This window comes from Zalophus californianus, chromosome 2 (assembly GCF_009762305.2).
Source record: "Zalophus californianus isolate mZalCal1 chromosome 2, mZalCal1.pri.v2, whole genome shotgun sequence".
Classification (NCBI taxonomy): domain Eukaryota; kingdom Metazoa; phylum Chordata; class Mammalia; order Carnivora; family Otariidae; genus Zalophus; species Zalophus californianus.
The window spans coordinates 147,624,730-147,647,347 of record NC_045596.1 but is presented as its reverse complement, the minus strand read 5'-3'; the positions used below and the strand labels follow the sequence as shown (position 1 = coordinate 147,647,347).

The following is a 22,618-nucleotide window of genomic DNA, read 5'->3' as shown; positions in this document are numbered from 1 at the left end:
GACCCATTCTCAGCTTCTTGGGAAGTAACCTAGAAAGCTCAACAGAGCAGGACCTGAGCATACTCCTTGCTCCCAGTCACAATTTTCCAGGATTTTCGGCCCCCAGCTGGGACATAACGGCAGCTTTAAGAGTTTTTTTCAGGTCGAAACTATGAGAAGAAGACAGCAAGATCACTTGGGGTTCTTCCTGCCTTCTAAATCCCGCCCCACCCTCTGGAGGCTTGGTGGGAAGCTCCAGCATCCGAGTGGGCGAGCCACTAGGTCCGGGCACCTAGGAAGGGTGGGCCTCCCGGCCTAGGCTGCCCTTCTCAGGACCAGGTGGCCTGGTCGTCCCCGCGATGAGGTGGGGGCAGCGGTGGCGCCAGGAAGGGTAGCAAGTGTGCCTGAGTCGCGGGTGGAGGGTGGCTCGATCCCTTCCCCCTTGCCTATGCCTCTACTCTGTGAGGATCACAGAGCTGGTATCCCACGGATTGTTAAGGAAGCAGGAGGGTGAGTTGTGTGCACGCCAATTTCACTGGAAGGCGTGCCTAGGGTGAGAGTGAGCTCAAAATCAAAGCCACAGGGAGCGGAAGGAGACAGGTTTGTGAGCTACTTCCGAGACTTTAGCTTGCAGAGAGAACCCGGCCAGTTGCAAGCGCTTGAGGTGTGCGTGCAGGGGACAATAAACTGGTCCGAGGATGCCACAATAGCCGGAACTGCATTTGCACTGCGAGTCTGAAAAGCGCGGGAAACCTCTCGGCTATTCCTGTAGCTTTAAAGAAATGCTGTGTCTAACGCTGCGTGTGCGGCTCCCAATTTTCTCTTCCACAGCCGCCTTGCGTTCTCTCTGCGCGCGAGTCCCACCCACGCGCCTGGACTTGGAAAAGGAACTGGTGGTAGGTGCCAAGCCGAGATGATCTGCAAAGGAGGCTTGTGGCGTACGCGTCGTAAAGGGCCCAACCTGAACCCTGGGCTCTGCATGTCTTTCCTGGATCTGTTGACCTGAGGGAACTCCTTCCCTCCACCCAGCCCTACTCCTACGGTCCAGACCCCTGCTTGAGGAGGTGGCACTAACAAGTCTCCGCGACGCACTGGACTCCTGGCCTGTCGCAGCCCGCGGATCCCTCGAAGAGAAAGACCTTGGAGCCGCCCTCAGACTGGGGCCCAGGACCCCTGCTCGGGGCCCCAGGACCCCCGTTCCTGAGGAAGCTCAGCCTTGCTGTAGGGTTCACGTCTACGGGGTGGCGGGGAGGGGATGGGGATGTGGGAGAACGAAGTATTTTTTAACTGTTTAGAAAGGGGGGGGAGAGGAGGGGGTAACTCCAGGAGAGGAAACAGTCGCACGTTTCCGGGGGCCGGGCAGCTCTGGGCACGCAGCTTTGCTACCCAGCTTCTGCCCGGCGAGTGCTCTCCGCACCGCAACTGTCTGCCGGGCTCTAACTGGCCTCTAACAGCTCAGCGGCTTCGACCAGTCAGGCTGGTGGAAGTTAAAGTGCTCTGCGTATCTGACTTACACGCGCACAGAAGTTACACTTCTCTCCCTGTTCTCGCTCCACCCTGCCCAAGTCAGTTTCCTTCGAGGATCGTGTCCCCCGCCTCTCCCCTAAACGTGACCCCCCTACACACACATTCCCTTCAAATTCTCCTGGCATTTGGGCCGCTTTGATGATCAGATGGTAGAGCCCTGATTACAAATTTATTCCCGGCCGCTCCGTCCGTCTTTATCTCCGCTATTAGGGACATCTGGGAGTGATTAGCGCCGCGCCCGCGCCCGGCCGCGCTGCCTATCTCGCCGCGGCGGGGCCCGGAGCCTCGCTGACGTCAGGGCAGACGGCTCGGAGCCATCCCAGCCGAGCTGGGTGTAATCGGCGGCCGCGCGGCCAAGTCCTCCCCGGGCCAGGCCGGCAGCTGGAACGCGCCGCCTGCTTGCGCACAGGGACTTTCTAAATATGTATTTTTAGCCCAGAAGACGTTTTTGTTTTTCTTGTTTGAGGTAAGGCGGGGCCGGTTAAAGTTTCTATTGGCCCCCTCCTCACTTTAAATTTTCCAATTCGCTGCGCCTGGTGCGTTCAGCCTGGAAAAGCCTCCCACAGCCGGCCCTGACTGACCTGCGGGAACTCCTCTAGCCCAGCACCAGGGTGCTGCTCTCCTACACCAACAGCTGCGGCCCTTGCCGCGGTGCCCGTGCAGGCGAGAGGCAAGGGAGGCGGCTCTTAGTGCTGCTCTTCCCGCACTGGCCCCCGCTCGGCCCCCACAGCCCTCGGGCCTCAACAGTGGGAGTTTCTGCCTAATGAGGTGGCCGGGCAGACGCTTATTACAGAACAGGCCTCTCTCCGAGCCTCTGTCTTTGCACCTGTTATTAAAGCCCAATGGATCTAAGGAACGTAGGCGCTAGACCTTCTTCTGCCTACTCTCCCCCTTTCCCCAGCGGGAGTGCTCCTTGGTTGAAACAAGAATGACTGGCATCCACTTGTCCCCTACTATATCTCAATGCGCAGAACAGAGGCTAGGTATATTTGTATAATTCCTGGACCGGAGGAGAACACTCCAGACCTCCAACTTTGGCGTCCTGGGGCACTGTCCTGATCTCTGGGATGAATCCAACTCCAGAACACTTTAGGTTGGAGCTTACCACACTGGTTATCCAAAATCTCTGAAGAACTTGATAAAATTATAAATTCAGACCTCATTTCACCCCACCTTTAGGAGAAATCCTGATTCAGCAGGTCAGGTAGGAGAAAAGAAATCTTCAATTTCCAAAAGCTCTCCCCTCCCCCACCCCAGGATTTAGGAACCACTGCCTGAGGCCACACACACCCACTGCAGCTGATTCCACATTCTTGGCACTCTGTCAACCACCACTGTGAAACACTGGACCCTAGGGGTGAGGGTGGCTTCATCAAGGATGGGGGAGAGGTAGGGCAAGACCTGCATTATTTAAAGTCTCCACAGGGAGAGAACTGGCCATCCCATGAATCAGTCCTACACCTCAATTTAATTGGGCAATGCAAGGACTCAAAACAAACCCGGAAAAAGCTATTTACTTCCACACAGGTTGCAAAGCCCAAGCCAGTGTTTACAGTGAACTTAGGTAGAGGGCAAAGAATTCATGGCCCATGATTTGAATGTAGTGACAAGAAGGTCTATTTGGGGGGCCCAGGATATCAAAAATAAACAGGAAATCCAGTGGAGAAAATTTTCCAAATGTTCACCCCTCTTTGATTCTTTGAGGCAACTCGAAACTCCAAATTCCACAGTGTCTTCACGTAATCTAGAACGGATGAGGACCATTTCCTCCTAAGTCAGTGAAAATGTTACATTTGAGAGAGCTGGACTCCCTCTTTTACCCACCCTTACCCCAGCAGAAGGGTAAGGAAGGATTGAGCTGGGGTGGTGGAGAGGGCTTGGGGGCTAGGAATAGAGAAGGCTTTATTTTTTTTTTTAAGATTTTATTTATTTATTTGACAGAGAGAGAGAGAGATAGCGAGAGCAGGAACACAAGCAGGGGGAGTGGGAGAGGGAGAAGCAGGCTTCCTGCCGAGCAGGGAGCCCGATGTGGGACTCGATCCCAGGACCCTGAGATCATGACCTGAGCCGAAGGCAGACGCTTAACGACTGAGCCACCCAGGCGCCCCTAGAGAAGGCTTTAGACAGCTGAATCTGATGACTGGAGTAGGAGGGGCCTAACTGTACTTTGGGGGGGGCAGGTAATAGCTGCACAATGTAGTTTCCCACAGTGCTGGTAAGTGGCTTCTCCATGATCTTCCTTAATGATGGAGTCTACTCAGGCAACTAGGAAATTTTCCGAATGATACAGACTCAAAAGTAACAACAACAAAAACCTGCATTGCTCAAAACAATGTAGGCAAACATTACCTTTTATCAATACTTTTGTGCATATAACATAAATGAATTTTTACTCGAATCAGATGTAATGAATCCACCTGGGCCACACTCCCAGAGAATCCCAGTTTGTATTTCCAAGCAAAGGAGACAGGCTTGCAAGCAGCTAAGCAGTTCATATAAAAGATTGGGTACTCAGCAATCTCTTCCCCAATAAGCCAGTTTTCTCAAATAGTATATTTAATGAACAACTAATTACGAACAGCCAGACCCCACCTGATGCTTCCCTGTGACCAGATGGAGTATTTCAAAATATCTTTCCTTATTGTAGAACCAAATTATCATGGGGAACAAGAACTAGAGTCAGGGAGACCTGCAGATTTTTCTGTAAGAAGTGGGGTCATTCGCTGTTCACTTGTTTGCTGCTTCACCAGCTGAAAGGATTTAAAAAGTTTCTTACTTAGGGGGCAGAAAGAGTTTTCAACCTTTATTAAGTACATTGCCTCAAGAAAAGGCCAAAAGAGACATCATTCTAAATCAAAGCAGCCGTTAATACCTCCTTCCTGAAAAGATGGAAGCCAATGGCCACTGAAGCCAGTGCATGATTGACTTCTATTTAAAATGGGCTGTTGTTTCTTTGAGCTGACAGTTTTGTCTTTAGGATAAGGCAGAAACGCAGGAAAAGAAAAATGTGTGTTTGTTGCTTTTATTTTTTAAGGAAGAAAATGCATCCGAAGTCTGTAACTAGAATTTGGCGGTGAAGAAAAGCCGGTGCGGTTTTAATGGGAGAAAGTGGCCGCCAGGCCGCCTGACCATCGCGTCGCTTTGCAAATCTGGTTTTCATATTCTCGCTCAGTAATTACCCAAAGCCATAACTGTCTCTGAAATTATTCATTAAAGTCATTTTCAGGGATTCTCACAGGATGACTCTTTTACGTTTATGATCTTCTGAGAGCAATGACATCAGCCTCTGTCTCTTTTCCGCTTTTAATTAATGTGCTGGTTAGAGGAGAGGGGCCACGGCTGTGTCCGTGGGGAGGGGGCGCGCGGGGGGGTGGGTGGAATTCGCTGGCCGTTCCGCTCCCGGCGCGGTCAGCTGAGCTTCGGCGCGCAGACATCCTTTGATTAAGGAGGGTATTTCGGGGAGTGCAGGCTGTGCAGAAGATCACGTCTGTGCCCTGTGGTGCTGTCAGCAGTGACAGATCCCAGATGGGGCCGCTACTGTATGGCAGATTGAGTTTCTCAGCAGAAAACTCACCCTCCCTCCTAAACGTCTTCAAAAACCTTCTCCAGATACTACAGGTCGCTCCGTGTGAAACTGAAAAAGTCCATCACCAAAGTTGGTTTTGCGTGCTTGTGTGTATGTCAGGTCCCCCACCCCCCTTTCCTTCCCCTTCTTTTTTCTCTGCACTTCCTCCTCTGAGCATCTTCGACACGCTGGGCTACCCCGCTGCCTGGCGGTTCCTGCTCGCGCGACCCACAGCGCCGCGGCGTCGACACAGCACCGAGGGGCCCCGAAGGCAATCCGGTGGGTAGAGGCACGGCGTCCGGGACGTGGGGGCATCGTGGAGCACCCCAGACAGTGGGGGTGGACCACAAGGCCCAACACTCCCGGTGGGGCGGGGTTGTGTGTGTGGGGGGGGGGCGGTTAATTGAACCTAAGGCGGAAGCAGAGAGCACCGGCGCTTGGCTCCCGCTTGCCTCCCTAGTTTTCCAGAGCGGAGCGCCATCACGCCTGCCTGGGCAATTTCGAGGGGCAGCGCCGAGCCTGAGAAGGGGGTGGGGTGGGCGTGGGCGGGGGCTGTCTGCGGGGATCGGGAAGTGGGTTGAAGGCGAGCCACGGGAGCCAGCAGGGGTCCAGCCTGGTCCTGGATGGGGAGAAGCGGGATAGGGAAAGTCCCGGTTGCGGCCTCGGCCGGGAAGCGAGGCTAGGGCATCTCCAAGGTGAGAGGGGGCGCAGCGAGACCCGGCTTTCTATGCAATAAACATCCGTCCATTTGTGAGTCTGGGACCTGAGTTTCGCATCCCTGGGCACACAATGGGTGCGAAACTCCGTTGCAAAAACATTTGCACTTACTTTAAACCTTTATTTAAAAAATAAATGCCGCGTGTCCCTGCTTCCTCGAAGGCAACGGAGATTCCTCCCCTCCTCCCTTCCCTTTCCGGAAGGTTCCTAGGCCGGCTCCGGGGGAGCCGTAGTGGCCGGGAGAGCGGGATTGAAAGGCAGAAAGGAAGGCGCACGACACTATGATTCTGCTCGAACATCTAGATCCCACCCATCCTTACCCCCATGGTCCACTTAATTATGGAACTTGTGTTCCCACAGACTTGGGCCGGGGCGGGGGTGCGGGGGGAGCGAAAGAGAGAAAAGGCAGTGAGGACAAAAACCTAGAGAGTTTTGGTTTAATTTAAACGTAAGTAATTTTTTTCTTTCAAAATCCCCGTGCAGTCGCCTCCACCTACTCCCACACCCGCTCCCAGTGAGGGCAGTTTGGAGAGCCTCCATTTGGCTTACAAAAGAGCCTCTAGGGAACAGAGAGAAAAGCTAAAAATACCGCAGACGTGAGGCCCAAGTCCAGGAGGAGGTAGCCGCCTCCCCCCGACCCAGCCCTGCCCTGCCCTGGAGGGGGCCGGCTGTCGGGTCCCTTTCTTTGAGCCAAGGGACAGAGCCCGGGCTTGGCTGGACGCCCTCACTGCAGCGGCCGGGCGAATTTCGCCTAGTCTTTGCGCCCTGAGCTGGTTACTCTTGAGAAGCCTTCCAGTCCAGTCTCTGGTAAAATGAGATGTTACACTATTTGACGCTTTCCATTCCGCCTCCTCTGCAGACTCAGTTTTCAAGACTCACTTTTTTAAAAAGAAAGTGGGACCACTGGATCCCACTTTACGTCAACAATAATCCGGTCACGCAACTATTTTTGTCCCAAGTTTGTAATGATCTGTATGGATGTATGCAGTTGTTTGCAGTCCTGGGACACAAGCTGATTTGGGAGAAACCTGTGAATTTCTATTACAGCCCTCTTCCGAAAAAAAAAATTTAGCAGTTATTTCCCCCACAGTTCCCCCTAGGTTATCAGGTAAAACCACAAAACCCTTTATATAAAAGCAAAACACACACTAAATTTCAAAACTCCCGATCGCCCCCTTTATAAGGCAGCTTCTATTTTCACGGCCCACGCTGGATGAAAGTGGTTTATTTTGATTTTTTTTCCCCCTTGTATTCATACGCCTTGTAAAAAGTTCCTGCGCACTGGCCCGGCCCCCCTCTGATGACCGCAGGGCCTTGCTTCCAGACTGCAGCCCCCGCCACTTGGTTTTTAAGTCCTCGCCTGGAGCCGAGGTGTAATTGTGACCCCGCCCGAGCGGCGAGCCTCCCGGGGGGACGTTTGGCCCGGCCAGCATTGGGGCCGGGACCTCCCAAGTGGCGGACCTGGGAGCCCTTAGCTGCGCGGTCCTCTTCCCCCCCCCTCCACCCCCCGCTCCCCCCCCCGCCTCCTCCTTCACTCCTTCCCCTGCGGATTTTACTCGTTTTCTTCTGGGTTCCACAGCTCCCCTGCGCTTTGGCGCAGCACTTCTCTTTCCCACTACTTTTTTTGGTTTTTCTCTTGCCCTGTTCCTCCCTAGCACCTTTTCACCGCTCTCTCCGTGCCTTCACGCTGAAATCCCAGGCCCAGAGAAGCAAAGCGGGGCTTTGTCGGAATCTGGGGAAACCAACTGGGAGCCTCTGGCCCCTGGGCGCCGCGGCGGAGTCGCAACAGGGCGCGCTTCTGCGTAACGTCAGCGCGCTGGGTAATTTACCTTCCCCGGGCGTCTGTCAATATGACTAATTTCCATCGGGGTCAAAATGCCTTTCTCCGGCAGTCCATCTTGGAGCGCGCTCTTACGCCGCAGACCGGGTTAGTTGTTTTGTTTCCAGCCCTACCTAGGAATAAATACTCTTGGGGGCAGCTCGCGAGGAGCAGAGGAATATACACAGTGTCAGTTAAAGGCAGTTTTCCTTGAACTACGAATTGGGATTGGGAGACCTGCGTGCCTTTTGGTTCACATTACCTAACTCGTCCTTGATGCCAGTGCTTTCTTTAGAAACAGGTAATCAAAAAAGAGAGATAATGAATCGTTCCAGTTTTTCTCTGTCACGTGTAAATCCCTATCCAAACATCTCCGCATTTTCAGGGTGTGATGTAAACGTAGAGTATGCGCGCGTGTCTTGCTAATCTGGCCTCGACAGACAATATATCATCCGGGCGGTGTTTTACAATAATTTCAAAACTGCCACTGACTTCTAGGTGTGAAAACAGTGCTGTGGATTTAAATATTCTTCGGGACTCGATAGAGGCTAATTATGCTGGTTGCATAACTCCGACTCACTTTTAAGAAATGCTCTGAAAGAAGCCAGCGTGGCTTATCTAGCTGAGACAGGGCGATTCTCTGTCTGCAGCCTTCTCTCTCGGCAACAGGGAGCCCAGACGTGGTTAGCATTCGCCTTTGAGAGCACTAAGTCGCATCCCTTGGGTGTTGAGAGAGGTAAACTTCTCCAGTCCAGGAATCGGGTCCAGCGGGAAGCGAAAGTCTTCAGACAACCCCTTTCCCTGCCGTCTAGGCTCAGGTACTGAGGCCCCAACTAAAAGTTTTCCCCGAGTTAAATCTTTAACAAACTTTTGAAAAAACACGTTTCTCTCCCCCATCCCTCTTCTTGTGGCCTTTAGGCAAGTAAGTACTTGGACTTGGGGCAATTAGACGCTTCGGTGGAACCCAAAGGAAATGTAAGAACTAAAAAGGCTAAGCACAAGCCCTAGGAAGCCTCTCCGAGTCTGGTCTCAAGTCACCGTCCCTGAACTCTGTCCTCGGGGTGTCACACACCTCCGCCCCTAGCTCTCATCGTGACCGGACTCGCACGCCCGCGCCCCCGTGCCAGGTGCGCGCGCGCGCACACACACCCACACCCACACACCCACACACACACACGCCCCTCTTTTTTTCTCCTCTGTTGGTGCATTTATGACCTAATGAAAGTATATCCTTTAGGGAAAATTCTGTCTATAAAACGTGAAATATGAAGAACCGGTTTGGATATCCCCACTCCCGGCCAGGCCTGATCTTGAAGTTTTTTAGCAGGAACACCTTGACTTCTTCTGTTGCTTCCATAATCACTCTGTTATTTTCACTAAATGATGAGAATTGGTTCTAAGTGACCTCTGCTCATTCCCTCTGGAAGGAAAAAAATGCCTCCAGCCTGAAGATGTATATTTGGGGGGAAAGGCATGCCTTAGAGAAAAAAATAATTTTATTTTCTATCCCTTGTCATCTTTGGAAAACCCTGGCACCATATGTTTCAACTTCTGCAAACAGCTGGGGAAACCAAGGGCTCTTTTCAACTCCCTTTCTTTTCCTTCCTGCCACCCCTTTTCCCCAAATGCCACCTTTTGGGATTTTCACAAGCATTGATCAGTTCTCTATCCTGATCCATCTTCTGAAATCTCTCCTAATTTCCAATATACGAGTACGTCTTTGGAAATCACATAGTTAACCACCTGTTTTCGTGGGAAAAGGTGATCTGATTTTGTGTTTGGGGAAGATTTATTAACACAAGTGGGTAGAACTGAGATTATTCCCCATGTGGTTTTCTATATACCATACCTTTATTTTTCTTTAAAGATTTTATTTATTTATTTATTTGACAGAGAGACAGCAAGAGAGGGAATGCAAGCAGGGGAGTGGGAGAGGGAGAAGCAGGCTTCCTGCGGAGCAGGGAGCCTGACACGGGGCTCTATTCCAGGACCCCAGGATCATGACCTGAGCGGAAGGCAGACACTTAACGACTGAGACACCCAGGTGCCCCTAGAGCATACCTTTAAATAGGAGGGTTTTTTTAAATATTTTATTTATTTGAGAGGGAGATTGAAAGTAAGAGAGAGCACAACCAGGCCGGAGGTGGGTGGGGAGAGAGAGGGTGAAGCAGCCTTCCCACCGAGCAGGGAGCCCGATGCGGGGCTTGATCCCAGGACTCTGGGATCATGACCTGAGCCGAAGGCAGACACTCAAGCAACTGAACCACCCAGGTGCCCCCAAATAAGAGTTTTTTAAAAGTCCCTGTAATCTTGCAATTTGACCTTTGCCATGAGATCGGTTTAGGTTGTTTACTAGCAGGAACTATGCAACAGGAAAAACTGCAGGAGATGTAAACACTAGTGTTAGCTGATGAGCTGCATCCCCTAGTAGGGTGGAGTTGTTTGCTTATTTTTTAAAGGGCACAGCAGTTTGAACTTCCAAGTCTTTTTAGCATTCAAGGGCCATCTAATGACCTTAGCGGGGGGAGGGGTGTGTTAACATCACTAAAGGAATTTATACCCTCCTTTTTTTTGATTTAGACTTAAAACATTGTTTCCTGAGTAGAATTTGCCTAATAAAAACTTTTGCACCTGGTTAAAGCTTAGGGAAAGGGCAGACATCCTAGGGCAAAGTGGTTAGCCCACCCTCAGAGGAGTGAAAGGATATGCTTGGAGGGGGAGCCACCAAGGGGCAGCCATTTCTAGGGAAGGATCTTGTCCTCCTCATACAAGGGAGGAAAATTGTCCATTTTCAAGTGTCTATTAGGAAACATCAGTCCTTTTACAGTTGTGTTCTCGCTTAACCTTTGTGCTTAGGACTGAGGGCTCAGCCAGTCCTGCAAGTCTGTGTTCCCAGTAAAACCTGACTTAACTAGAGTAGCAAATAGCTTTAAACTGACATATATTCACATCTGGGAATAGGATAGAAATATTTGAAGAGAGGAGTAGTGTGCATTTTGTCTCACCTAAAGGTTTATACTTCTGCATAAATCTGCATAAAATATTATTTTCTAGTCATAGTTCTAGCTTATGACCAATTAAGCAAAACAGAAAGTTTATTGGTTTTTTTTCTAGATCTCCTTTAGATCCTCCTCCCTAATGTGTGATGTTATCTCTAAATATAGTTAGCATCTAGCATCTCTCATATATATCCTGATCTGATTAAATAGGCAGTAATTCTCATGGTTCAAAAATCTACAAAATGTACATGTGAATAGTCTCTTTCAGTATCTGTCCAGGTGCTTCTCCCATTGTTCATTTCTTGAACATCCTTCTTGAGCTTCCTAATGCATAGAAAAGTAAATAGGAATATAATCTCTATGGATCTAGAATGATGCAAGTTATTCCATTTGTATCCATTTTGCGGATCTGGAGGGCTTGGCGGTGGGGGGAGAGATCCCTGGAAGCTTTGAAGAATTTTAGAAGAGGATCTCACCAAATACAATCTGGCCAGGGTGTAAGATGCCTCCTGATTGTAATTAAAAGTACCTGGGAAAAAGAAGATGGGGCACATGCAGAACAAATCATTTCTAAAGCTCCAAACTGGGTTGTTTTTTCTCTGTGGCTGAGTCCAAAGAATAAAGAAACAGGGAAGAAGGGAAGGGAGAATAGCAAGCAGAAAGAGTGAGGTTATACCATTCTAGAGTTGTGGGGATGTGGCTCCTCATTTTTTGAGGCAAACACATTGGAACACAACTTAGAAAGGACTACACTGTTAGCATCAAATAAGTAACAAATTTCCTCCTACTATAAGGGAGGTTTTGCCATGTTCTAGCCTGCAGATATCTTGAATGGGTTATAAATAATGGGGAAAGGGATTGGGACATGCATATGTATTATAAAACAGTAGATAAGTTTGGCAGTGTAATAAGTAAGCATATGTAGACTTGAGAGAACCTTAGATATTTTGTCCTTCATAATTCAGTGAGAGATGAAGATAAAGCCATAGTTGATTGCTCCCTATACAGAGCAGGGGGCACCTTCAGTTATATCAGTATGGTTCTCAGAGAGGCTCAAAGGTCTTGCTGGCTGGCAGTGACTGACCTTGACCATCCGCTATGGAGGAGTCAGATGTGGATGGAGAAGAGAACACCTCTTGTAGGAAAAGTACCAGGCACAGGGCCCCTTGCCCGGGATGGAGCCAGTTCTATCTAGGGTGTTCTGTGACTTCCTGGTACCTGGCCAGAATTGTGGTTGCTAAATTGGCTCAAGTCCACATGCTTCTCCTCACCACGCCTTATCCTTGTAAATGGGGTTGGAAGTATCTTCAGCTTTTTTTTTTTAATACATTGTAGTCATTACTGTGTGTGTGTGTGTGTGTGTGTGTGTGTGTGTGTGTGTGTGTGTTCAGGGAGAGGGTTGCTAAGTGTATAAATGCTAAAAATTTCTCTTCTTTCACTTTGGGCTTCTCCTTCCTCTCTCTCATAATAAAACTAGGTGCAGTGATAACAAGAAAAGCTCACTGCTAATTCCTTTTATCTCCTTTGAACAGATTCTTGCCTGTCCCTCTTAGGGACCCACTGCCAGCTTTCAATCTTAGTGGCTGTGGTTAGCTTGCAAGGGGTTAGCTTTCAGATCACCCACTGTGTTCAATTGATGCGCTTGTAGGACCAAAGGGCATTGGTTGGTGAAAAGGACCCCAAACCCTCTGCCCCCTGAAGCCCTGGAGCTTTTCATTAGACTGGAAGCCAAAGGCCCACAATAACTCTAATTAGTGTGTGCATATGTTGGCCAGCCTCTTGGCTGGTTTTATGGGGTTTCCCTGGCGGTGCTTGAATTGGCCAGGTCAGATGAGGATTAAGGTTCCTAATGAATCATGTGACCATAAGTGGACTTGGATGGTGGCTGGGTTCTGGAGACCTATACCTGGTGTTCTCTTTCCATGCCCAGAGAGAAAGGCTGGGTTGGGAGGAACCAGCCAAAGAGGGCACTGTTAGAAGTCTAAAATGTCCTCTTCATCTGCATCTTGGACAGAACATTTACTGGAAACACACACACACACACACACACACACACACACACACATCATTCAGAAGTAAGAAGAAAAGTTTTTTTTTCTTAAAAGTATTGAATTTAAGACTGGAAATAAGCCTTTAGAGTTTACCTGTTCTAACCACTTTTTTTCCAGATGAGAAGACTTAGGCTCAAAGATGCTCCTGGTACCTAGCCAGCATGTGCCACTAATTAGTGACACTGGGAGTGGTGAGTTCTTTTCCTCTGGTTAGGTAGTTATTTCCAGGGATCTCTTGTTTAAGATAAAAACATAAATAAGAAGGAGGTCGCCGTAAGAACAGTTTTTAAGGAAAGAAAAATGATGTAGAGGGCCAGGCAAGAGAAGAGGTAGCCGGAGAAATGACAATCTGGGGGATGGGTTACTTGAGCAGGCCTATCTCCATCATTTCCTGAAAGTCTTTACTCGACTCCAAGACAATTATTGAAGGCTGATGTTTTCACAACACATATACTTTTCGTATGTGTGTATTTAAACCAGTCCAGAAAAATAGATTCTTCTCTCTTGGGGAAAGGGAATGGTGTTTTCAAACGGGAAGCAGCTCTTATCAAAAGCCTTCGTGGATCTGGTGACAACACGGACACGCGCTTCGCTTGGAGCCTGGAAACTGTCAGGCGGTGGCGGCGGGGCGCGGAGTCCCAAGGTGAGCGCGCAAGGGTTGGGTTGGGGTTGGGAGGGGGGGTGTAGTTCTACGCTGTACAGGGGAGAACGCTGTTCCAGGCCTTGTTCAGTGCCTTTCTGGAGTTCGGAGTGGGCTGCGTCCCTGGACAGAGGCTGTGGCTCAGCTAGGGAACTAGCGACAATTCACAGGGAATCGTTGAGGGAGGAAGGTTGGTACAATCACCGCGACAGAAAAAGATGAAATGGGGGTGAAGAGATCGCGGGAGTAGAAAGGTTGAATAGTCATGAAACGGGGCTTCCGGATCTCTATAGGGAAACAGAGTCCACCTGTAGGGTGACCGGATCCGGTCCGCTGTCGGGGCTGAAGATCGTACTTGGGCTGGATGTGCCCCCTCTGTGTGTGGTGGGGAACCACCAAGGTGGCTCTGAGTTTTGCACAATTTCACGCTTTTAAAAGGGGTGGGTTTTTTTGTTTTGTTTTGTTTTGTTTAATTCTTTTGGCGTGAGTTCTCAGTGGGACCTGAGGTTGGAGGCTTTCCCAGCCTTCGGCTATCTTTCCTTACGTCCCGGAAAGAGAACTGAACAAAATTAAAAAATCAGCCAAGGAAACTAAACAACAGCCCCCACAAGCCGTCCCACAATATAGCTGGGGAGCAATGTTCTGGCTTCAGCGCTCAGGTTCGAAATCCGAATAAATGGAGCCAGATCTTGGATTACACCCCGGGGACAGGACTTTAATGTAAATGTAAAATATGCTTGTAATAATCACTTGTGAGCCCTGAAGCAGCTCTAGAATCTCTGTTTAATTATGGGGGCATGAGAGGAGAATTACCAGCTAATTAAATCCAATCCTATTTGTAATTCTCCCTCTGCTGCTGCCGACTTTAAAATGCGAAATTGCTTTTTAAACGTGCCTGCATATGAATTTTTTAACACATGTGAAAACTAAAGGAGAAACAAGGGGACAAGGGGCGGGGGAGGAAAAAAAAGAAAGCAGCGAGACACAGGCTGCTGGGCCCGAGTCAAGGGGGGGTATCACAATGGATCTCCCCGGCTGGGCCTGGCCCTCTCTGCGCTCCTGCCCGCGCTCTTAAGTTTGGCCACGAATGAAGCCATTTCCTGTCTTCGCAGAGGTTTCGACCTCTCCTTTCCTGCTAGTAGGATTTCTCTCAGCCCACGGACGTCGCCCCAAGAAAAGTCCAGGGGCGCGGAGAAGGCGCCGCGGCCCGAGTCCCGTGCGCCCTGCGGCTGCGGCCGGCCCAGGAGCCCGTTCCTGCTGACGCAAGGGAGCGGCGCGGGGAGGAAGTGAGCTCACGGGGGAAGGGAGGAAAGAAAGGCGATTTAGCCGGCCGCCGCCAGGCCCGAAGTGCAGGGCTGGGGCGCGCGGAGCCCGGGGGAGGAGCTGCGAGCTCAGGTCCCACTGCCTGAGCCCTCGGAGGAGGCCGGGGGCCGAAGTGCTGGAGCCGCAGGCGACGACTCCACCTCGAGCCGTGCATTCTTTCCTTTCTGCTCCCGGGAGGAGGGATGCGGGGCCCGAGTCGTGAGCTTCAGGCCTTGAAGATAGAAGCCTGAGTTGGAGACTTGCGAAGGCTTTAGCGGGCGGACAAGGCCCCCGCTTTCCCCACCCTCCCGCCGCGTGAGCGTTTGCTTCTGTCTGTCCCTGCGCGCTCACACACACACACACACACACACCCCCCTACCTACACTCCTCTTTCATTAGCACCCCTCTCAAAATCAGGCCCTGGAACTTCGATTTATTAGAACGTCTATTGATTTGCATGAGAAAACCAGGGTGACCGCGGCCACCAGTTCTTGAACACGCCTTAGTACTGGTGAATTAGACTATCCCAGGGGTCTGTTCCAAATCTGGTACCATCTGCAGCCAACTACACTGTCACCCAAGTGCTCCGAAACGGTCTGGTCTGGGGAAAAGTTCTCAAGAGGGTGGCCGGCTATCTCTCCCGCACCAAGGCCCTGAACGCAGAAAATGTGAGACTGCAGCCACACGCGTTTCCAAACTGACAGTGCGCCCAACAAGTGCAGTGGCACCTATCCCAAAGGGAGGCATTCACACCTCGGCCTCCTGGGCCGCGAATGCTACTCTAGCCAGCCGGGCCCCGCGTGCAGAGTCATTGCTTGGTGGTAACAGAGAGGATTCGCGTCTGGAGGACAGACACCTGGCGACGGTCCAGAGCCCGGCTCGGGGGTGGGGGGTGGGAGTGGGGTTGGAGTGGGGGTTGAGAGGTAGTTCGATGCTGTACAGGGGACACCCTGGTCCCAGGCCTTGTCTTCTCTAGTGCCTTCCTGGAGCGCGCTGCCATCGCCCCAGGACAAGTCGCTTGGGCACCAACCTAGCGCGGGGACGGGGCCTGTGGTCTGTCTCCCCCTTTTGCCGGTCTGTGGTTTGGGCGTCCTGCAATTAGGGAGGGTTGAGGCCTGGGAGGTAGAAAAGTCTGAACCCCTCCGTGTGCCAGGGTAGGGGGATTATTTTCGGACCACGAGGAGGAGTCCTTGTCTTCAAGACCAGTGTGGCAATGCTTGTCGGGTTTGTGCGTTCTGAATCGATTGGAGAAATTTCCATCAACTAGGACCTTGCCATTTCACCTCCGTTCCCACCTCCTGCAGAAAGCCCTCACATACCTCTTGTCAGCTTTACTCAGCCGATTGATAGATTGTTTCATAAAATTAGTAACCAGTAAAAAGTCAGTCTTTCTCCGTACATTTAGGAGAGAGGTGGTGAAGTTCCAAGAAGCTGCCTAGTGTCGACCTCGGCGGCGAGGAACGGAGAGCCCTCAAGGCTTTACTTACTGGGGTTTCTCCTCTATGCTGCCAGCTTGGTCCCCAACACCCCCACCCCTTCCGTAGTAGTCTCTATGCGCCCCGCCCCCCTCGTTCGGTCCTTAATTCCTGCCCCACAAGTTCCCTCAGTGGTCCCAGCCCAGTAGCAGCGCCTCCTGGCGCCGCGCATGACGCAGCAGGGACTCGGGAGTCTTCAGGCCAGACAGCGAAGGGGCCTCGCTGCCTGCTTTGGAACCTCTCCATTTTCCCACACTATTTCACATTCATATTACTTTTCACACCCTGTTAGGAGGTAATAGCACTGAACCTGCTAAATACTTCCATGCAGCAAGCCAGCTCTCCCGCCACTGCTCCAGATCATCCACCTTCTCCCGGTGATGTGAATGAATATTACTCTCATCCTGTGGGGTAGTTGGCTTCTTCTCATCTCTCTGGGATCTACTTCTAAACCCTAGTAAGGTGGTGCTGGGGGTGGCCACTGGTTAGAGGCCCTCAGGTGTGGTGGGGGCGGTTTTGGGGGTGGCTGGAGATTTGGGGTCTGTTCTGGCTTTTGGTAATTGTGTGAAGCTAGATTGGCGATTTTTTTAAAGAACAAGGCCTGTCCTTTGACCTTAAGCAAGGAGTAAGGCCTGTCCTGCATAATAAGCACCACCTCCTGGCCCTCGGTTCTGGAGCTCCAGGCCCAATGGGTAGCATTTGGGCATTAAGGGATTCTGAGACCCCAAACCATAGTGCCCCCCCACCCCCTCCGGCAGCCTTGCAGCAGCTCTGAGAATCCGGGGTTGCTCCATAAATCTGGGCTTGGGGTGGGGGTGGGGGAAATTAAATTAGACTCCTGTTCCCAGTCGGTGTAATGAACGCTCAGGAGGAGAGGACAAAGTAGCAAGGCTGGCCTGGGAAAGCCACCACTCTTTGCACCAAGAGTTGCTTGCCCTTTGGTTGTCAAATGAACTTAGTCTCTTGCGCTGGGACCTACAACCACAAGAGATTTTCAGAGTCCAGTTAGAGCAGACTGGGCTCCATTTGGTGCACTAGGCACCGCCGTCCTGGCGCTCACCTAGGCTTGGGCCTGGGCTCCTGGAAGACACTGTGGGAGGGTGGGGAGGGACTGAGAGTCCACCACACAGCAGGACTGAGGCCCATGGCCATGGGGCTTAATCTGAGAAGTCAGGGAAGTTAAGGCTGGTCCTCTGCTACTCTTCCAGGACCTCTCTCCTCAGTTGTTCCATCAAGAAAAGAGGGGTAGGGGCGACTGGCTGGCTCAGTCCATACAGTATGTGACTCCCGATCTTGGGGTAGTGAGTTCAAGCCCCACCTTGGGTATAGAACTTACTTAATTTAAAAAAAAATGTTTTTTTAAATAAAGAGAAGTAATAAAATCTGCCTGCCCCTACTTCCTCCACAACATGGGAGAAAGCACTACTTTTAAAATGAGAGCCTATTAAGTGTCAAGCATTTTATAGGCTGTATAATGTTTAATCTTCACAAACCGTAAGAGGAGTATTTCCAAACCGTGTGTGCCTCCAAGGAAACAGGTGCGGGGGGGGGGGGGGGGGACCTGGCCAGAGCCATAGATGTGTGTGTCCAAACAAACTCCAGGCTTCCTTACTACCAGACTCTTGCTTCTAGCAATGTCCTGAGAGTTGATGACACGATGAGAGGTCCTGCAGCCTGGGCTAGGTCTCTTGTTGACCTTGAAGAGGGAGATGAGCTGTCTTCCATGAGCCTTTAATATACATTCCCAGGGAGTGATTTAAGTGATGGAAAATCCAGTTCTAAAGAATTAAAGCTTTGAACACCATTTTAAGCTGTAGCACCTTTATACCTATTCCTCCAAAATGTTCATGATAAAGTCCAAGTTAGCAGGAATCTCTTACTCAACCAGAGGAGTCCAGAGTGTCACACATATGTCCCTCGCAGTCACTTTTCTTGCCCCATCACACCAGGGTTGAGAAGACTTAAACTCAGATTCACTGGACCTGAGTTTCTGTTCTTGCCAATAACATCTAAACTGAGCCCAAAGCACTCCCCTTCAGTCTGGGCTTTGAAGCCCAGGGAGACCAAGAAAGGAATTACCTTGGTTCCTAACTTCTAAGTGACACCTCAGACCTTTCTCCACTTGTCAGGACCAGAGTTTGTCCAGGGAGCAAAAGAGACTGCCTACCCCTAAGCTGGGGGAGGACTGAGTGTGGGCTCTGGAAACCCACGGTTCAACTTTTGGCAGTGAAACCCTAGGGGCTCCACCACCCAAACATTCTTATTGTTGAACCCACCTCTCAGCACTGGTTCAGCATTTGCTTCTTGGTATCATGGACTTTTCATCTACAGAGAGGCTTCTGGTGACTGCTTGCTCACACTCTTGAGAAAATGCCTTAGATTTTGGATTTGAGGCTTTTGCAGAAGGTAGGAGGGGTGAGACAGAACAGGCAAAGGCAGAAAGCAAGGAAGGAGAGTGCACAGGCCTGTGGTTTGGGAGTTGCTTAGGGAAACTTTTTCTGTTTCCTCTCCTACACAGACACAGTCCTAGCCTAGATCCTCTCCATGTCTACTTACTTCCCCATTTTCCTTCTTCTTTACTCTCCTGATGTTGGGCCTGACCAAGGAGAATGAGGGAGCCACATGACCATGTTTTTCTCTTTTGGTCAGTTGCTGCATGGGACACAGATTCCAGGTGGGTATTCAGGACAAATTGTTTTAAAGAGTCCCTAAAGCTATATTCATTCCTGTTGAGCTATCTGTTCACTTTGGGCATGGAAGGTAATTTTTGGGGTATCAGGTACATTTCCTGAATTTCAGTTAATCTAAGACCTCTGGACCTTAATTGCCCCTGGAGCACTCTTCCAAACCTGGAGGCAGCTAAATGAGTGGTCATTGAATAGGATTAAAAAAACAAACAAACAAACAATCAGGGTATATTAATTCACTTTATAGTCATTGTGGTGGGAGAGGGAGAGACTGTGGTGATTTCCTAAGTGCTAACTAGTTAAGTCTCTCTGCCTCCTCGGCCTGGTTTTATTTTACAACTATTGATTATCTAGCTCATTGGTGACAAACAAGGCAGATGGCAGACAAGTAGAACTCAAGTCAAGAAAGTTGTACTGCATTCATGTATTTCTCCTCTAGCATCATCTGCCATAGTTTCTGCTGCGGCTCATGGCTAGTGGCACCACACTGGACTTTAGGAACACCAACTGGAAGAGCCTGACCATGAGACTAGGATTAGGTTGCCAATTTGAACTGAACTTGGTTTTCCCTCCTCTGACCAGAATGCCATGACTCAGGTATAAAATCTCCTCTCCTCTCAGAGACACTGGCAGTCTGGAAACTCTAAAAAAAAAAAAAAAAAAAAAAAAAAAAAAAAAAAAAAAAAAAAATTAATAAATTGAAGAGAGATATTAAAAGAACAGGAAACTGTAGGAAGAGAGGGAAAGAAAAAGGAAAATACTTGTACACAAAATTGGAAGGGTGTTTGGAATTCTGCCTGAATTTCCAACAACCGAAGCTAAAGCGTGTTTGTCTCCACCGAGTTTCTCCACTGGTTTCTCGAACCCAAGTCCCTTCTTCAGAATCTGGGGGGTTTTGCCTGGGAAAGGCACATTCAAGTGGGTTTGGTGGCCGGCAGGGCTCTACCCACTGGCGGTGGGTAGGGACAGCTGGAGGTGGCGGCAGGGAGTGAGATGAGAAAAGCCCTGGGAGGTGTAGGTATGTCAGGTCGAGGCCCTCCCCCATCCATACAGAGGGGCACCAGCGCCCACCACCCAGCACCCCAGGGGAGCCTCTGGGCTCCAGGCCACCCCAGGTGACTTGAGCCAGAGTGCTCTTATTACAGTTATTAATGACCAGACTGATTTTTTAAGCCAAGACCAAAAAGAAATGGATCCAAATGAGGAAACTAGGACAGCTTGGATTCAGCATGACAGCCAGGAGCCAGGGGATTGCACCACTGACCAAGTCCATAGCTGCTTCTTCAGTATCCACTCTGTGCCAGGTGAAGAAGTACATGCAGGTGGGCTCTGAGCTCCAGGGTTTGTAGTTGTATGGGGCTGGAAGGCAGTTATAGGAAACAACTAGACTATTAGTGCTTATGGTTGGCAGAAAAGGGGAGGCACTCCTGGCCTACTTAAGACCGCCCCTACTTCCTCCCCAGCAGTAGGTTTAAGGTAAGTTTCTCCTTTGCTAAGGATGACCAACCCCACCCCCTAACATCCATCAGGAGTTTGGACAGATCCTGGACTCCTGGAGAATTAGGTCTCTAAGATCCCACTTGACCTCCCTTGTCAGAGGCAAGTGCTTTGTGCATTTCTTGGCCAGGTACACCTGGGTTGGGTCCTGGCTTCTGGACTTACTGGTTTTGTGATCTCAAGCTAGCATCTTAGCCTCACGGTTTGTTTCTGCCTTTGAAAACCAGGACATTTGCCCAATAAGGGGTTTGAAAGTGCCATTCTTAGCCCTGATCATCCTCATCGTTGTGCATTTGTTTATTTGTCCTGGGGGGGGGGGGGGGACGCATTTTCTCTATAGAAACTCCAGAAATGTGACAAAACTTAGAGCTCTTTCCCACAGGAGGTATGGCTTGCTAGGTTGATCAACTCCCTCCTCCTCCCCCACCAGCTACTAGGCGACTCTTCAAATTTCAAATCCTTCCCTCTGAATCTCACCAGCGCATTCTCAGTCTTGCCCCTATTTACATTCTCCAACTCTGGTGGCAAGGTTTGACTTTTATAGTCTTGCTATTGCTCCTTAGTTAGTTCTAATAACCTTCAGCTACACTTCCAGGAAGCCCATATTTGACAGACCCAAAGGATGGTCCCTCAAAGCAGGCCAGAACCTGTGCAAAAATTCAGACCTGTGATGCCAGGGGAGCACAGCTACCCACCTGCCTGGGGGGCTAGTCCGCATGTGCTTGACTAAGTGTTCCAGGAGTGGGAAGTATGTGAGGACTAGCTGGCCACAGAGACCGAGGGGCAGCGACGCCTGCACTGGCCATGCAGGATCCTTTGCTAGGATGAACCCAGGAATTTGGGCTGTGGAAAGCCTCTCAGGCCTGGGCTATACCATCCCTTCTCCCAGCCTTTGCCCAGGCAGAGGAAGGTTCAAGGTTGGTGTGTCTGGGCTCCTCTCAATGAACAATGCTTCCCAGGGAGTCTTGAAGAGCTCCTGAGCTCCCTTTACATTTTTTTTTTTTTTGCACTAAAGAAAGTAAATGTCTTGTGTGTATTTCCATAGTGGTCAGGCACTAATTATGGAAGATGGCCTTGCAGAAACTTGGCTGTTCTGGCCTGTGGACCTTGGGGCCGAGTAAGGCGCTTGGGACTTTACACAGAAAAAAAAAATTGTTTAGTTTGCACCATCTGGGTAGGGTCCAACAAACAGATGGTGGCTGGAACAGTGGGGGGGGTGGGAGCACCTGGGTTCCCCATTCCAAAACGGGGGCCTCTATGTCACCTTGCAGGTGAGAGCTGGGGAGGCAACAAATCAGTGAGACTTAGACTGCACCTGCCCAACCTGAGCAGTTGCCATCTGCCAGGACCCCTTCCAGGGCACACATTCAGCCAGCACCACCATTCAACTGGGACCCAGAAAAATCTCTTAAACTTGCAGACTTGGAGAAAGAGGAAGGTAGCCAGGCAACGGAATTGCAGAAAACATCCTCTCGGTCACATGAACTTTATTGTAGATCAGGAAGTTATCTAACAGCTGCCAAAACTCTTCTGACTCCACGGCTCCAAATGTTGACTGTTTCTCACACCTCACCATTGGGTACAGAGTCTGCTGCCTTGGGGGTTGTTCAGATTTCCCATTCCCTTTCAGATTCGATCTACCCCCACCTGCCTGGTTACATTTGGAGATGATTTCCTTTTTTCCATTCAGGAGACCATGTGGCTCCCATACTTACCTGGGCTGGCAGTTTCTCCACACACCCTCCTTAAGGAGAATTCCAAATCTCTTGAGGAGGGAAAGCCAGATTAAGAAAGGTCAGAAAAAGGAAACTGAGCCTGAAGTCCAAGCATACATTATTATATTCTCCTCCGGGTGCCTTTGAATCATTCCAGAAAAAAAAAAAGTGCAGCACAATAAGTAATTTTAATGGGCGACGCCCTTTCTTTCACCAATTCCCAGTCCTGAGCCAGGTTCATGAGAGCAAGAACCTAGTCTTCTGTGGCCTTGTATCTCCCAAACGGTCTGGTAAAGATACTGAACACACAGTAGGAGCTCAGACAATTGATCCTGGTTGACAAAACGAATGCTTCGAATGAAAGGGGGCAATTATTTGAGAGCAAGTGTAAGTTAAAGCGCACGCACGTGTGTATCTGGTGCCTTTTCAATTAATTTCAAGCTCACATACAAGATTACCTAGAGGATCTGCTCTCACATCTCAACCCAGCGCCCCAACACAAGCGATTCCTCCTGGTTAACCCTCATTTTGGCATCGAGGGAGTCCCCTCCAGCTGTCCCATTTGCAGACACGGCATCACTGTGACCTCTTCCTGGCAGTGCTCCTTTCCTCATTCTCGAGGGTCGAGGTCAGCTGAGCCCACCC

At 50.2% G+C, this 22,618-nt stretch overlaps 1 long non-coding RNA gene across 1 annotated transcript in view; it reads left to right on the top strand.

The window, feature by feature from the left end:
• Positions 1–5,148: 5,148 nt before the first annotated feature.
• Positions 5,149–22,618, top strand: part of LOC113924983 — a 34,907-nt gene continuing 17,437 nt past the window's right edge. The window contains exon 1 of the long non-coding RNA XR_003520877.1: positions 5,149–5,350. This is a non-coding gene — a long non-coding RNA (uncharacterized LOC113924983). The remainder of the gene's footprint in view (positions 5,351–22,618) is intronic.